The 14007-nt window shown below is 37.8% G+C and overlaps 1 protein-coding gene across 1 annotated transcript in view; it reads right to left on the bottom strand.

Annotated features, from left to right (window-relative positions):
- SSBP4 (single stranded DNA binding protein 4) overlaps window positions 1-14007 on the bottom strand; it is a 598177-nt gene that overhangs the window by 214335 nt on the left and 369835 nt on the right. The gene's annotated exons all lie outside the window — the stretch shown is intronic.

Raw genomic sequence — 14007 nt, 5'->3', positions numbered from 1 at the left:
AGGGGTCAGCGATAGCGGGGGCGGCAGATTAGGGGTTAATAAGTGTAAGGGTAGGGGTGTTTAGACTCGGGGTACATGTTAGGGGTGTTAGGTGCAGACGTAGGAAGTGTTTCCCCATAGGAAACAATGGGGCTGCGTTAGGAGCTGAACGCTGCTTTTTTGCAGGTGTTAGGTTTTTTTTCAGCTCAAACAGCCCCATTGTTTCCTATGGGAGAATCGTGCACGAGCACGTTTTTGAGGCCGGCCGCGTCCGTAAGCAACTCTGGTATCGAGAGTTGCATTTGCGGTAAAAATGCTCTACGCTCCTTTTTTGGAGCCTAACGCAGCATTTGATTAAACTCTCGATACCAGAGTTAAATTTATTGTGCGGCCAGAAAAAAGCCCGCGGAGCGTTAGCAGCCCTTTTACCGCCGAACTCCAAATCTAGGCCTAAGTGTGCAAACCGAAGTGCACTAATTATTCATGTGTGCTAACTGATATGAGTTATCTTAAGGTGCGTTATGTATTTATTAAATATAGAATATTGAAAAATATTAATAATTATTGTAAGTAATTATTATAGATGAACAAAAAATCCCCCCAAAAATACATAGAATATATATTTATATTTTACAGTATCTATACTTATTTATAACTATTAATATTTTTATCAATATTTCATATTTGCTATTCCGTATGTGCGCTAACCCGACACAATGTTAGACAAAAAGCACAAAACCGGAAGTTTGTATTTTACATTCCAATGTTTTTCGCATAGAAAGGAATTAATATGTATTATTAAACATATATTTCTATATATATGTGATAATGTTAATTTAAAATATATATATATATCTATACCCATAAAATGTAGAGGAAATAACTCATTGTGTAGCCCATTAACAAATCTAGACAAGTCAGATTTGCTTTTCCCACAGAAGACCTCTGGTTGCATTGTTTCCAATGCCGCAAAGGATTCTGGGTAAGACATGCAAATGAGGTTCACAGTGACTCACTTTTTGCTTTTAGGCAGATTCCCTTTATGCTATAGCATTGCTGCATACACAGCTGCCATCTAGTACTCTTGCTAATGAATAGCATTCTTGCCAAACTGCTGCCGTACATTGCTGCAGATACGGACACACTCCTGAACTTATCTTCCAGCCTTTCAACAAGGGATACCAAATTTACAAATAAAATATGATAATAGAAGTGAATTGTAAAGCTGTTTAAAATGTATGCTCTGTCTAAATCATGAAAAACATTTTTGGGGGTTTTATGTCCCTTTAAAAAAAGGCATCTTTTAATAGGAGAGAGAAGATGGTGCACGTAGTTAATTTGTGACATGTTACCTGATACAAGCATGCACGTAGTTAATTTGTGACATGTTACCTGATACAAGCAATATGTCTTGACTCTTACAGTACGTTTGTTTTTTCTCACACCTGTATTTTGCAACGTATCCCCTTGTTCTATGCAGAAGAGTTCAAGCTTCGAGCCAAACTGAGAGGGGACCTCCTGTGCACAACCATCTTCGATTCAGTCCACAGATTTTTTTTTTATATTCAGGCCCAGCTCTGACAGGACCCTTCCTTTACACTGGAATTCTTTTTTAAAGTCGTTCCTTGATTTGCTCGTTCCTTGATTTGACTGTGTGTTTTGTGGTACTTTTGTGCTAACAAGTCAAATGCTTTTCTGCCAAACTATCTTAATATTTGGAGCAATTTATTGCTCTAGTCTAACCAGAGAGACTGTATCTCAGCTGAAGAGAAGCAGACCCATAAATAGTCAGGTTATCTAGGGCTAAGCCACATGTCTTGAGTTTGAACTTGTGATTGAAGAGTTAAAAAAAAGCCTTTTTTTTAAGCCACTGTGGCAATAAGAGGGACATGTGACACCATTTTGTTAAAAGGGCAATCTCATTTTTCAACTGTAGTCAGTGTGCAAATGACAGTTTTATAACCTGTTACACAGCCATAAGATGCCTAATATGAAAAAAAACAAGACTGCTCTTTTAAATAAGGGGTAACCCGAGCCTCTGAATATAATATAGTTTATCAAAAACTACAAGTACCACTAAACACAGAGAAACAGAAAGGTTAGGAAACTACTAAAGTCTCTACAAAAAAATAAACTAACAGATATTATATGGAACAAAGCCTATTTTCTTGAAACAATGGTTGACGTAAACATGCCAATTAATTACTACCATAGTTAGACACTTTGTTCAGACTTAAATTATGGTGGGATGTTGAAATTATAAATATATTTTAAATGTGTCTTTGCTGAATTTTTTGTGAGATTTTATCCCCCCCCCCCCCCCCCCCCCCCCCGAAACAAAAAAATCCCTGGCCACCCATGTTTATAGCATGATACTACTGCAATTATGCATGACAATAGATGCTACGCTCTTTGGATGATGAACTGAGTTGACTTTATGCTTAAAATATTTTGTGGAATTAAGGCTAAAGGTTCCACCTTATTCTTAATTTTCAACCTTGGAGTCAGATATGTAGATGGTTTTATAGCTTAGCACCGGTACCTTGGAGTCAGATATGTAGCTGGTTTTATATCTTAGCACCGGTACCTTGGAGTCAGATATGTAGATGGTTTTATAGCTTAGCACCTGAACCTTGGAGTCAGATATGTAGCTGGTTTTATATCTTAGCACCGGTACCTTGGAGTCAGATATGTAGCTGGTTTTATATCTTAGCACCGGTACCTTGGAGTCAGATATGTAGCTGGTTTTATATTTTAGCACCGGTACCTTGGAGTCAGATATGTAGATGGTTTTATAGCTTAGCACCGGTACCTTGGAGTCAGATATGTAGATGGTTTTATAGCTTAGCACCGGTACCTTGGAGTCAGATATGTAGCTGGTTTTATAGCTTAGCACTGGTACCTTGGAGTCAGATATGTAGCTGGTTTTATATCTTAGCACCGGTACCTTGGAGTCAGATATGTAGCTGGTTTTATAGCTTAGCACCTGTACCTTGGAGTCAGATATGTAGCTGGTTTTATATCTTAGCACCGGTACCTTGGAGTCAGATATGTAGCTGGTTTTATAGCTTAGCACCGGTATAAAGTTGGTGTTAAAATTAAGGGTTTATTATTATAATTTTTTTTGCATGCATATTGACTATCCGGCAGGAGCTGTGTATTAATTGTGGTAGCATATGAAAAATGCCATTAAACAAAAAATCTATTGGCAAAGAACTGTCAGTAAAGGGTCTGAGTATTTTTGTATTGTGATTACTGTTGAGCTGATAACATTACTAACAAGGGTGTTGGTATCTTCCAACAGGGCATACAATCATACCAGCCCAATAAAGAGGGGTCTTTATAGTGTGTGTATGTCCAGCTCACATCTGACCTAACCTCTGACAGCTGTTGTCCTGTAGATGGCAGCGTGGGATACTGTTATAGGAAATAAAAACAAAGGACAATTACACACTCCACAAAGGCTTGGGACTTCACCATCACTATTAATTATATCACAGGAGGCACGATTTTCAGTGTGCTGTGAAATGGACATGGAGAGTTTCACTGAGTCTAACAATCTACCAGAGCACTTTCCTCACTTACTCAGAATGCCATTTTTATATCTATTGTAAACAGTAAATCCTCATGTGCTAACTGATCTTTTCCAGTGTCAGATCCCTACGCTAATCATATATAAATACCATTATGCTCTTCAAATATTGCTGGACCACCCTATCTTACAATGAGCTTTTGCTTCTTGCGATTTATTTTACTTGGCAGCAATACTTCCTTGATGACTAGAATTGGATGTTCACTCATTTTAACAATCTTGTTTACATTTTTGCATCAAAGTAATGGCATGTAAGTCACCTTGCATACTTATGCTCTGTATCCTTACTGCTATGTGCATAGCTCTGCTCTGTATCTGTACTGTTATGTGCATAGCTCTGCTCTGTATCAGTACTGTTATGTGCATAGCTCTGCTCTGTATCAGTACTGTTATGTGCATAGCTCTGCTCTGTATCAGTACTGTTATGTGCATAGCTCTGCTCTGTATCAGTACTGTTATGTGCATAGCTCTGCTCTGTATCAGTACTGTTATGTGCATAGCTCTGCTCTGTATCAGTACTGTTATGTGCATAGCTCTGCTCTGTATCAGTACTGTTATGTGCATAGCTCTGCTCTGTATCAGTACTGTTATGTGCATAGCTCTGCTCTGTATCAGTACTGTTATGTGCATAGCTCTGCTCTGTATCAGTACTGTTATGTGCATAGCTCTGCTCTGTATCTGTACTGTTATGTGCATAGCTCTGCTCTGTATCTGTACTGTTATGTGCATAGCTCTGCTCTGTATCTGTACTGTTATGTGCATAGCTCTGCTCTGTATCAGTACTGTTATGTGCATAGCTCTCCTCTGTATCAGTACTGTTATGTGCATAGCTCTGCTCTGTATCAGTACTGTTATGTGCATAGCTCTGCTCTGTATCAGTACTGTTATGTGCATAGCTCTGCTCTGTATCAGTACTGTTATGTGCATAGCTCTGCTCTGTATCAGTACTGTTATGTGCATAGCTCTGCTCTGTATCAGTACTGTTATGTGCATAGCTCTGCTCTGTATCAGTACTGTTATGTGCATAGCTCTGCTCTGTATCAGTACTGTTATGTGCATAGCTCTGCTCTGTATCAGTACTGTTATGTGCATAGCTCTGCTCTGTATCAGTACTGTTATGTGCATAGCTCTGCTCTGTATCTGTACTGTTATGTGCATAGCTCTGCTCTGTATCTGTACTGTTATGTGCATAGCTCTGCTCTGTATCTGTACTGTTATGTGCATAGCTCTGCTCTGTATCAGTACTGTTATGTGCATAGCTCTGCTCTGTATCAGTACTGTTATGTGCATAGCTCTGCTCTGTATCTGTACTGTTATGTGCATAGCTCTGCTCTGTATCTGTACTGTTATGTGCATAGCTCTGCTCTGTATCTGTACTGTTATGTGCATAGCTCTGCTCTGTATCAGTACTGTTATGTGCATAGCTCTGCTCTGTATCAGTACTGTTATGTGCATAGCTCTGCTCTGTATCTGTACTGTTATGTGCATAGCTCTGCTCTGTATCAGTACTGTTATGTACATAGCTCTGCATACTTACAAGCTATACAGCCAGTGATTGTGACTTTCATTTCTGTGAGTCAGATCAAGATGGTCAATATCTGTTCAAGATTTGACAAAATCTGTTTCTGAGCTTTTAGACCACAGTGAAAATGACTAATCTGCCCTTTAAGACCAATCCATGCCAAATATTTCCCAATATATTTATGTCTTATGGTGGGGCTTAAAATATCCAGGTAGACACAGCTCCTACAACTATATCGCTGCTCCTATTGTTTCATTATTTTACATATATCTACACTGAATAATCGTTTAGCATCTATAACCTGGGTATCTCGTTCTTCAGTTTTCTGTCTGGCTTCTATCGTTTAATCCCTGTCTTGTGGCAAGTGTGGTGGTAACACTCTAGTCCAGTCATCTCCAATCCATAAGAATCTTTAACGGGCCAGATTTAGAGGATTTGTCATTGTGAGCACAAGTGAGTCAAGCATAATTGATGTCATAGCAGTCCAACTAAGGAAATATATAACATCTGGCCTGTTAGAAGTATTTGATGAATGAATATGAGAAACCCTGATCTAGACACTATCATTAAAGTATACTCAATGTACGAGAACTATGGGTATTATCACTACTGTATATACAACAGTTAAGAAGTATGGGCGTTCTGTTCTTTGGTTGTAAATTAAATGTTTTGATAAGTGTATATAGAGAGGGCAAGTAATCAGGGAATTGTGTCCCTTTAAACTGACACAATGATTTTCAAAACTACTTGAATACCCTGATGAGTACAGTTATCCCCCTTAATTGTGGTCATTTAGGGCTAACTGTAAATTAGGGTTTCTAATACTGTAAGCAATCACATACCTGATTTAGAAAAACTATCTTTTTGAAGAATACCTAGGTGCTTTTTGGTCTCTCTAGGGAGTGTGGGGCAATCACAATTTTTACACAAAAGCAAAAGGTGGTTAATATCCAAAATGCACTCAAAAAATCAATAGAGCAGCAGAGTAATAGTTCTAAATAGGTTAAAATACCAGCTGATTACCTAATCTAAAGAAAGGAAAACTGTGGACCTGTGTAACCAGTTTCTAGAATTATCCATCTTAAAATCCACACACTATTCACAGCACCAGGTGAAAAGGGCTCTATGTATTATTTGACCTCCAGTAAACATGAATGTACTAAATTATAGAAAGTGAAAGGGAGTTCACATCTCCAGGGATGAAAAAAAATATGCTAGCAAATCAGGCCAAACGTCAGCTCAGCTTAAACTGCTGTCAATTGGGGGAGATAAAAAAAAATAAGACTGGCTTTTTTTCCCCTTACATATATTAAAGTATACAAACTATGCAAACCAAACAAAAGGATATTTCAGGACAGGGTGAGAAAATGCTGGTCTATTTTGAAAAAAGCTTTGTTCAGTTGGCAGGTGATCAGCCTTGCTGCAGCTGACATCATGTTCCTCCATTCTGCCTCCTTACTAAATAGTGAAAAGAATTGTAAAAAATCACCAGACTGGGGCTTTATTTTTTTGTTTGCCCAAAGGCACAGCCATATACATGTAAAAGAAAGCTAAAATACCGGCTGGATATACGATCGCTAATCTCTAACAAAAAGAGAATAAAAAAATTCCTCTTGTATTTGCTTCTGTTAACTGACATACATCAGAAACTTTCCTGCTGGCCACAAAGGTTAGAAATCAAGATTTAAGGCCATTCTATTCAGCAGAGTACACAGGGGAAGCATATTTTAGTGACAGAGAAGCAAAACAGGGGGATATTGGAGTACGGAAGCGGTTTGCAGGAAGACTGTGATTTCAGTGCGTAAACTTCAAGCAGAGCAGAGGTGACAGGTTAATATAAGGGGAAAAGTAAATGCCTGAACAGACGGAAGGTTAACTCATGAATACAAAGTATACCCAATGATCTGAGAAGATCTAAAGTTTTACTGAAGGCAGGGAAAGAGCAGCCGGGTGCAACGAGAGGCTCTCATCCGCCGCCATGTTTGATTTTTCTACACAGGTTTCCCTGGATCTTTTTTACAGGTACTTTGTAATTCAGGGTTGTCCGGCTTTCTGAGATAAGGGACTTTTTACTATAATATATCTATCTATCTATCTATCTATCTATCTATCTATATATATATATATATATATATATATATATATATATATATATTTAACATAATTTATGTAAGAACTTACATGATAAATTCATTTCTTTCATATTAGCAAGAGTCCATGAGCTAGTGACGTATGGGATATACATTCCTACCAGGAGGGGCAAAGTTTCCCAAACCTCAAAATGCCTACAAATACACCCCTCACCACACCCACAAATCAGTTTAACGAATAGCCAAGAAGTGGGGTGATAAGAAAAAAGTGCGAAAGCATAAAAAATAAGGAATTGGAATAATTGTGCTTTATACAAAAAAATCATAACCACCACAAAAAAAAAAAAGGGTGGGCCTCATGGACTCTTGCTAATATGAAAGAAATGAATTTATCAGGTAAGTTCTTACATAAATTATGTTTTCTTTCATGTAATTAGCAAGAGTCCATGAGCTAGTGACATATGGGATAATGACTACCCAAGATGTGGATCTTTCCACGCAAGAGTCACTAGAGAGGGAGGGATAAAATAAAGACAGCCAATTCCTGCTGAAAATAATCCACACCCAAAATAAAGTTTAAATGAAAACATAAGCAGAAGATTCAAACTGAAACAGCTGCCTGAAGTACTTTTCTACCAAAAACTGCTTCAGAAGAAAAAAACACATCAAAATGGTAGAATTTAGTAAAAGTATGCAAAGAAGACCAAGTTGCTGCTTTGCAAATCTGATCAACCGAAGCTTCATTCTTAAACGCCCAGGAAGTAGAAACTGACCTAGTCGAATGAGCTGTAATCCTCTGAGGCGGAGTTTTACCCGACTCAACATAGGCATGATGAATTAAAGATTTCAACCAAGATGCCAAAGAAATGGCAGAAGCTTTCTGGCCTTTTCTAGAACCGGAAAAGATGACAAATAGACTACAAGTCTTTCGGAAATTCTTAGTAGCTTCAACATAATATTTCAAAGCTCTAACAACATCCAAAGAATGCAATGATTTCTCCTTAGAATTCTTAGGAGACAAAAGCGACGCCCATATTTTTTAGCGCCAAATAAGACGCCCACATTATTTGGCGCCTAAATGCTTTTGGCGCCAAAAATGACGCCACATCCGGAACGCCGACACTTTTGGCGCAAAAGAACGTCAAAAATGACGCAACTTCCGGCGACACGTATGACGCCGGAAACAGAAAAGATTTTTTGCGCCAAAAAAGTCTGCGCCAAGAATGACGCAATAAAATGAAGCATTTTCAGCCCCCGCGAGCCTAACAGCCCACAGGGAAAAAGTCAAATTTTTTAAGGTAAGAAAAAATGATTGATTCAAACGCATCATCCCAAATATGAAACTGACTGTCTGAAAATAAGGAATATTGAACATCCTGAGTCAAGGCAAATAAATGTTTGAATACATATATTTAGAACTTTATAAAAAAAAGCGCCCAACCATAGCTTAGAGTGTCACAGAAAATAAGACTTACTTACCCCAGGACACTCGTCTACATGTTGTAGAAAGCCAAACCAGTACTGAAACGAAAATCAGCAGAGGTAATGGTATATATATAAGAGTATATCGTCGATCTGAAAAGGGAGGTAAGAGATGAATCTCTACGACCGATAACAGAGAACCTTATGAAATAGACCCCGTAGAAGGAGATCATTGCATTCAAATAGGCAATACTCTCCTCACATCCCTCTGACATTCACTGCACGCTGAGAGGAAAACCGGGCTCCAACCTGCTGCGGAGCGCATATCAACGTAGAATCTAGCACAAACTTACTTCACCACCTCCATAGGAGGCAAAGTTTGTAAAAACTGATTTGTGGGTGTGGTGAGGGGTGTATTTGTAGGCATTTTGAGGTTTGGGAAACTTTGCCCCTCCTGGTAGGAATGTATATCCCATACGTCACTAGCTCATGGACTCTTGCTAATTACATGAAAGAAATATATATATCTTATAGAGCTTATGAACAAATTGAACTATTAAATTTGGAAAATTCCAATAAATAAATTGAGCTATATCAGTAAGCATAGATTTAGAAAGATATGTAACATTGCTTGCCCAAGTCTAAAAATATTTATATAGTATGCCACAACAGTGCAGTGATAGTTTAAAAGATCATTATAGAGTAAAACGTTGTTGTTTTTTTTAAAAACAAAAACAAAACATAATCCTCTGTTTTGTTAAAATCATTTTTATTTATTTTTTTTGCAAAAATGTTAAATACTTGGGGACCGATTTATCATGTCCACCCGACATCGCTGAATGCCGACAACATGCTTGTGAAATGCTTGTGCAAAGCTGCCCCCTGCACTGGCTGCTAGCAGGGGTGGTCAATCATCCTGATCGTATCTGATCGGGATGATTGCATTCTGCCACCTAAAAGGTGGCGGGCGAATTAAGGAGCAGCGGTTTTGCCACAGGTTTTCAAACCTGACCTCAAACCTCCCTAACAGGACACATTTTGAGGATATCTGAACTGGAGCACAGTTAAAATAATCAGCTAATTAGTAAACACAGTTATTTTACCTGCTTGCATACAAAGCAAACCTAGACTGTTTGGGGAGGCCTGAGGACAGGTTTGAAAACCAGTGGTCTATGCACTACAGAATTTGTCAGTGCTTTACAAATAAATGATAACAGTAGTAATAGTCAAGATAAGGATATGGCTGGTGATGAAATAAGGAGGCATATATGCATATACTCCAATCACTGGTCATATCCAGGGCCAGATCAAAATACTGTGCTGTTAGCATGCTGATATCCAGCTGATGGACCCCGTATGTGAGTAAGGTCTCCAAAAAAGAAGAATATACTCTCATTGTGAGTCACCAATACCAAATCCCGTCTGGGTTCTGCAGTCCCACATAGTACAATTTGTATAGAATTAAACAAACTGTAAAAAAAAAAGGATGCTGTTTAAAAAATAAAATATTCTAACACATTATAGCATTTATCTTTATACTAGAATGTTCCTTTAAGTTTAAACAACATTCCCCGTTAAATTTTAGTTGAAATATTTTAACTTTGGAATAGCTGATCAAATTTGACTGTACATTTTCAGTTTACCTCAGAATGACATTCATTAACAATCCAGAAAACTGAAGAAAATTGGGTACTTTATTTTTCAGCTAAGATGTAAAAAATATGTAACACAGTAACATGATAATTTTTTGATAAGGCTTCATTACTATAAAGCTATTACTTTAATAATAATCGTGAAATGTGGATTTTTTTTATGCCAATGTCAATAAAACTATTTTATGTTAAAAAAATGATTACAGATGAGAATTAGCATAGCTAAATGTAGAATGAAAATTATTTTTGTAAATGATTTAAGCAGAAAGAAGCACCTTGTTGCTCTTCTGATATTCACATTTTCAAATACCACTCAAAACAGTAACTTAGTAGCTACATTTTAATAGTTAGGTAAGTTGTAAATTGAAAAATAAATCCACAATCTCTTTTGTGCATGTTTTAAAGACAAAAGCATTTTTAAACTAATGTAACTTGTGACTAAAACAATCTAACAATATACTTTAGTATGTGATGTCGTCATCATCAAAAGTAAAACTATTTAAAGACTTATCAAGAGTTGGGATCGTTCAGTAGTTATTGAGTACCTCGTTGGTATGGTAAAGCTCACATTAAAAAGGTGGACATGTTACATATATTGTAGTATATTGGAGGTGACTACAGCGTTTAAGTTGCAAACTTCAATTAAGAAATAATATCTTTCAACATTTGTAAAATTGTTCTTATGAATAATGGCCCAGATTGTGTGGTACTGGGAAAGTGTCAGGGCAATATAAAAATGGAGTCTGGATGGGCTTGCGGTTTAGTTGCTATAGTGATGGCATTCTGGGGCAGGTTATAAGCATCCTGGGAAAGCCAGTACATAAATAGAAGGAAGAATGACGTATCCCTGGATTCATGACGCTCTTCCAAAATACTGGATGATCAAGGGCTATGGTATAGGGTTGGGAACAAGTCAGCAGCAGATGAGAGAATCATGGGCTTCCTTAACTCCAGCTCTCACCTTCCATGTGCAAAGAGACAATGTCTTACTATAACATCATGCAGTCATATGCTGTACACAAGTGACGGGTTTAATGCAGTATTGTGGTTCCAAGGACTTAGATTACACAAAATCAACAGATTTTCCTCCTGAGCTAGTTGACTCACTCTATTGCTGCCTATATGGATTTGTTGACTTCCTGTCCATCTGTCAGGAACCTCTACTCACAATCATCTTCAGATGCTTTGATATGTTAACAGAGACTTATGCAGCAATACCTCTCACTGCTGTACAAACAACATGTGAACACCCCTGTCTTTTGTGTCTTGTATTTGCCGTCAGCCAGTACACATTGTGATACATAAACGCAGAAATGGATACACATGGAAAATTATAAGGGAAAGCTAATGCAAGAATCATACAGCTCCAAAGTAATAATGGACATACATCAAATGTTTTACTCATGTGATCTGAACAACTGAAACATTCTGTTTCTAGAAGACAAAAAAATAATATATGGTCATCCCAATTAATATTAAAAAAAAAAAACTACAGGGAGTGCAGAATTATTAGGAAAGTTGTATTTTTGAGGATTAATTTTATTATTGAACAACAACCATGTTCTCAATGAACCCAAAAAACTCATTAATATCAAAGCTGAATAGTTTTGGAAGTAGTTTTTAGTTTGTTTTTAGTTATAGCTATTTTAGGGGGATATCTGTGTGTGCAGGTGACTATTACTGTGCATAATTATTAGGCAACTTAACAAAAAACAAATATATACCCATTTCAATTATTTATTTTTACCAGTGAAACCAATATAACATCTCAACATTCACAAATATACATTTCTGACATTCAAAAACAAAACAAAAACAAATCAGTGACCAATATAGCCACCTTTCTTTGCAAGGACACTCAAAAGCCTGCCATCCATGGATTCTGTCAGTGTTTTGATCTGTTCACCATCAACATTGCGTGCAGCAGCAACCACAGCCTCCCAGACACTGTTCAGAGAGGTGTACTGTTTTCCCTCCTTGTAAATCTCACATTTGATGATGGACCACAGGTTCTCAATGGGGTTCAGATCAGGTGAACAAGGAGGCCATGTCATTAGATTTTCTTCTTTTATACCCTTTCTTGCCAGCCACGCTGTGGAGTACTTGGACGCGTGTGATGGAGCATTGTCCTGCATGAAAATCATGTTTTTCTTGAAGGATGCAGACTTCTTCCTGTACCACTGCTTGAAGAAGGTGTCTTCCAGAAACTGGCAGTAGGACTGGGAGTTGAGCTTGACTCCATCCTCAACCCGAAAAGGCCCCACAAGCTCATCTTTGATGATACCAGCCCAAACCAGTACTCCACCTCCACCTTGCTGGCGTCTGAGTCGGACTGGAGCTCTCTGCCCTTTACCAATCCAGCCACGGGCCCATCCATCTGGCCCATCAAGACTCACTCTCATTTCATCAGTCCATAAAACCTTAGAAAAATCAGTCTTGAGATATTTCTTGGCCCAGTCTTGACGTTTCAGCTTGTGTGTCTTGTTCAGTGGTGGTCGTCTTTCAGCCTTTCTTACCTTGGCCATGTCTCTGAGTATTGCACACCTTGTGCTTTTGGGCACTCCAGTGATGTTGCAGCTCTGAAATATGGCCAAACTGGTGGCAAGTGGCATCTTGGCAGCTGCACGCTTGACTTTTCTCAGTTCATGGGCAGTTATTTTGCGCCTTGGTTTTTCCACACGCTTCTTGCGACCCTGTTGACTATTTTGAATGAAACGCTTGATTGTTCGATGATCACGCTTCAGAAGCTTTGCAATTTTAAGAGTGCTGCATCCCTCTGCAAGATATCTCACTATTTTTGACTTTTCTGAGCCTGTCAAGTCCTTCTTTTGACCCATTTTGCCAAAGGAAAGGAAGTTGCCTAATAATTATGCACACCTGATATAGGGTGTTGATGTCATTAGACCACACCCCTTCTCATTACAGAGATGCACATCACCTAATATGCTTAATTGGTAGTAGGCTTTCGAGCCTATACAGCTTGGAGTAAGACAACATGCATAAAGAGGATGATGTGGTCAAAATACTCATTTGCCTAATAATTCTGCACTCCCTGTATATAAATATAGGTAAAATACAAAAGGAGAATAAAACCCATAACTTAACAAATGTATGACTCTAAGTTTGTTTACTTGTTTATTTCTAAAATGCTTCACTAAATCTAAATGCACCTTTAAAAGCAGTCTATAGCAATCATATTGTGTGAGTGAGTAAAGATCAGGTGTGGCTTTCTAGGCCTCGATCCAGAGTACCAGTGTATAAATCAGCAGTAATGGAAGAAATATAGAGCTATAAATAGATCAGTGAAGAATGACAACACAGCCTAGGGAACAGCGTTAACCAGGCAGAGTTCGTGATGGGCAACAGCTTTTACTGCAGCTCATTGGGGATTGCAGATGGAGCCAAGCATATATGGCATATTTTACTGCAGATATCAAATATATAAAAGGATTTAAAGAGCGATATTGATTAGAAATATGTGGAATGTATCAGTATTGGTAACTTATAGAAGTATTTTATAATTATGTAAATCACTTAACAAATTAGCATATTTTAATAAGACAAAAACAACCTTATTACTTAATATTGCATGTTTGAGATTCTTCAATTCACTTCCATATTGTCTAAAATAATATTAAAATGAAAAATAATGACACTTGCTTACCTTGTTTTATAACTTAAAGGGATACTAAACCCATTTTTTTTTCTTTCATGATTCAGATAGAGCATGAGATTTTAAGCACCTTTCTA

The sequence above is a fragment of the Bombina bombina genome, chromosome 2 (genome assembly GCF_027579735.1).
Source record: "Bombina bombina isolate aBomBom1 chromosome 2, aBomBom1.pri, whole genome shotgun sequence".
Classification (NCBI taxonomy): domain Eukaryota; kingdom Metazoa; phylum Chordata; class Amphibia; order Anura; family Bombinatoridae; genus Bombina; species Bombina bombina.
The sequence above is the reverse complement of the archived record's forward strand: the minus strand, read 5'-3'. Positions and strand labels throughout refer to the sequence as shown.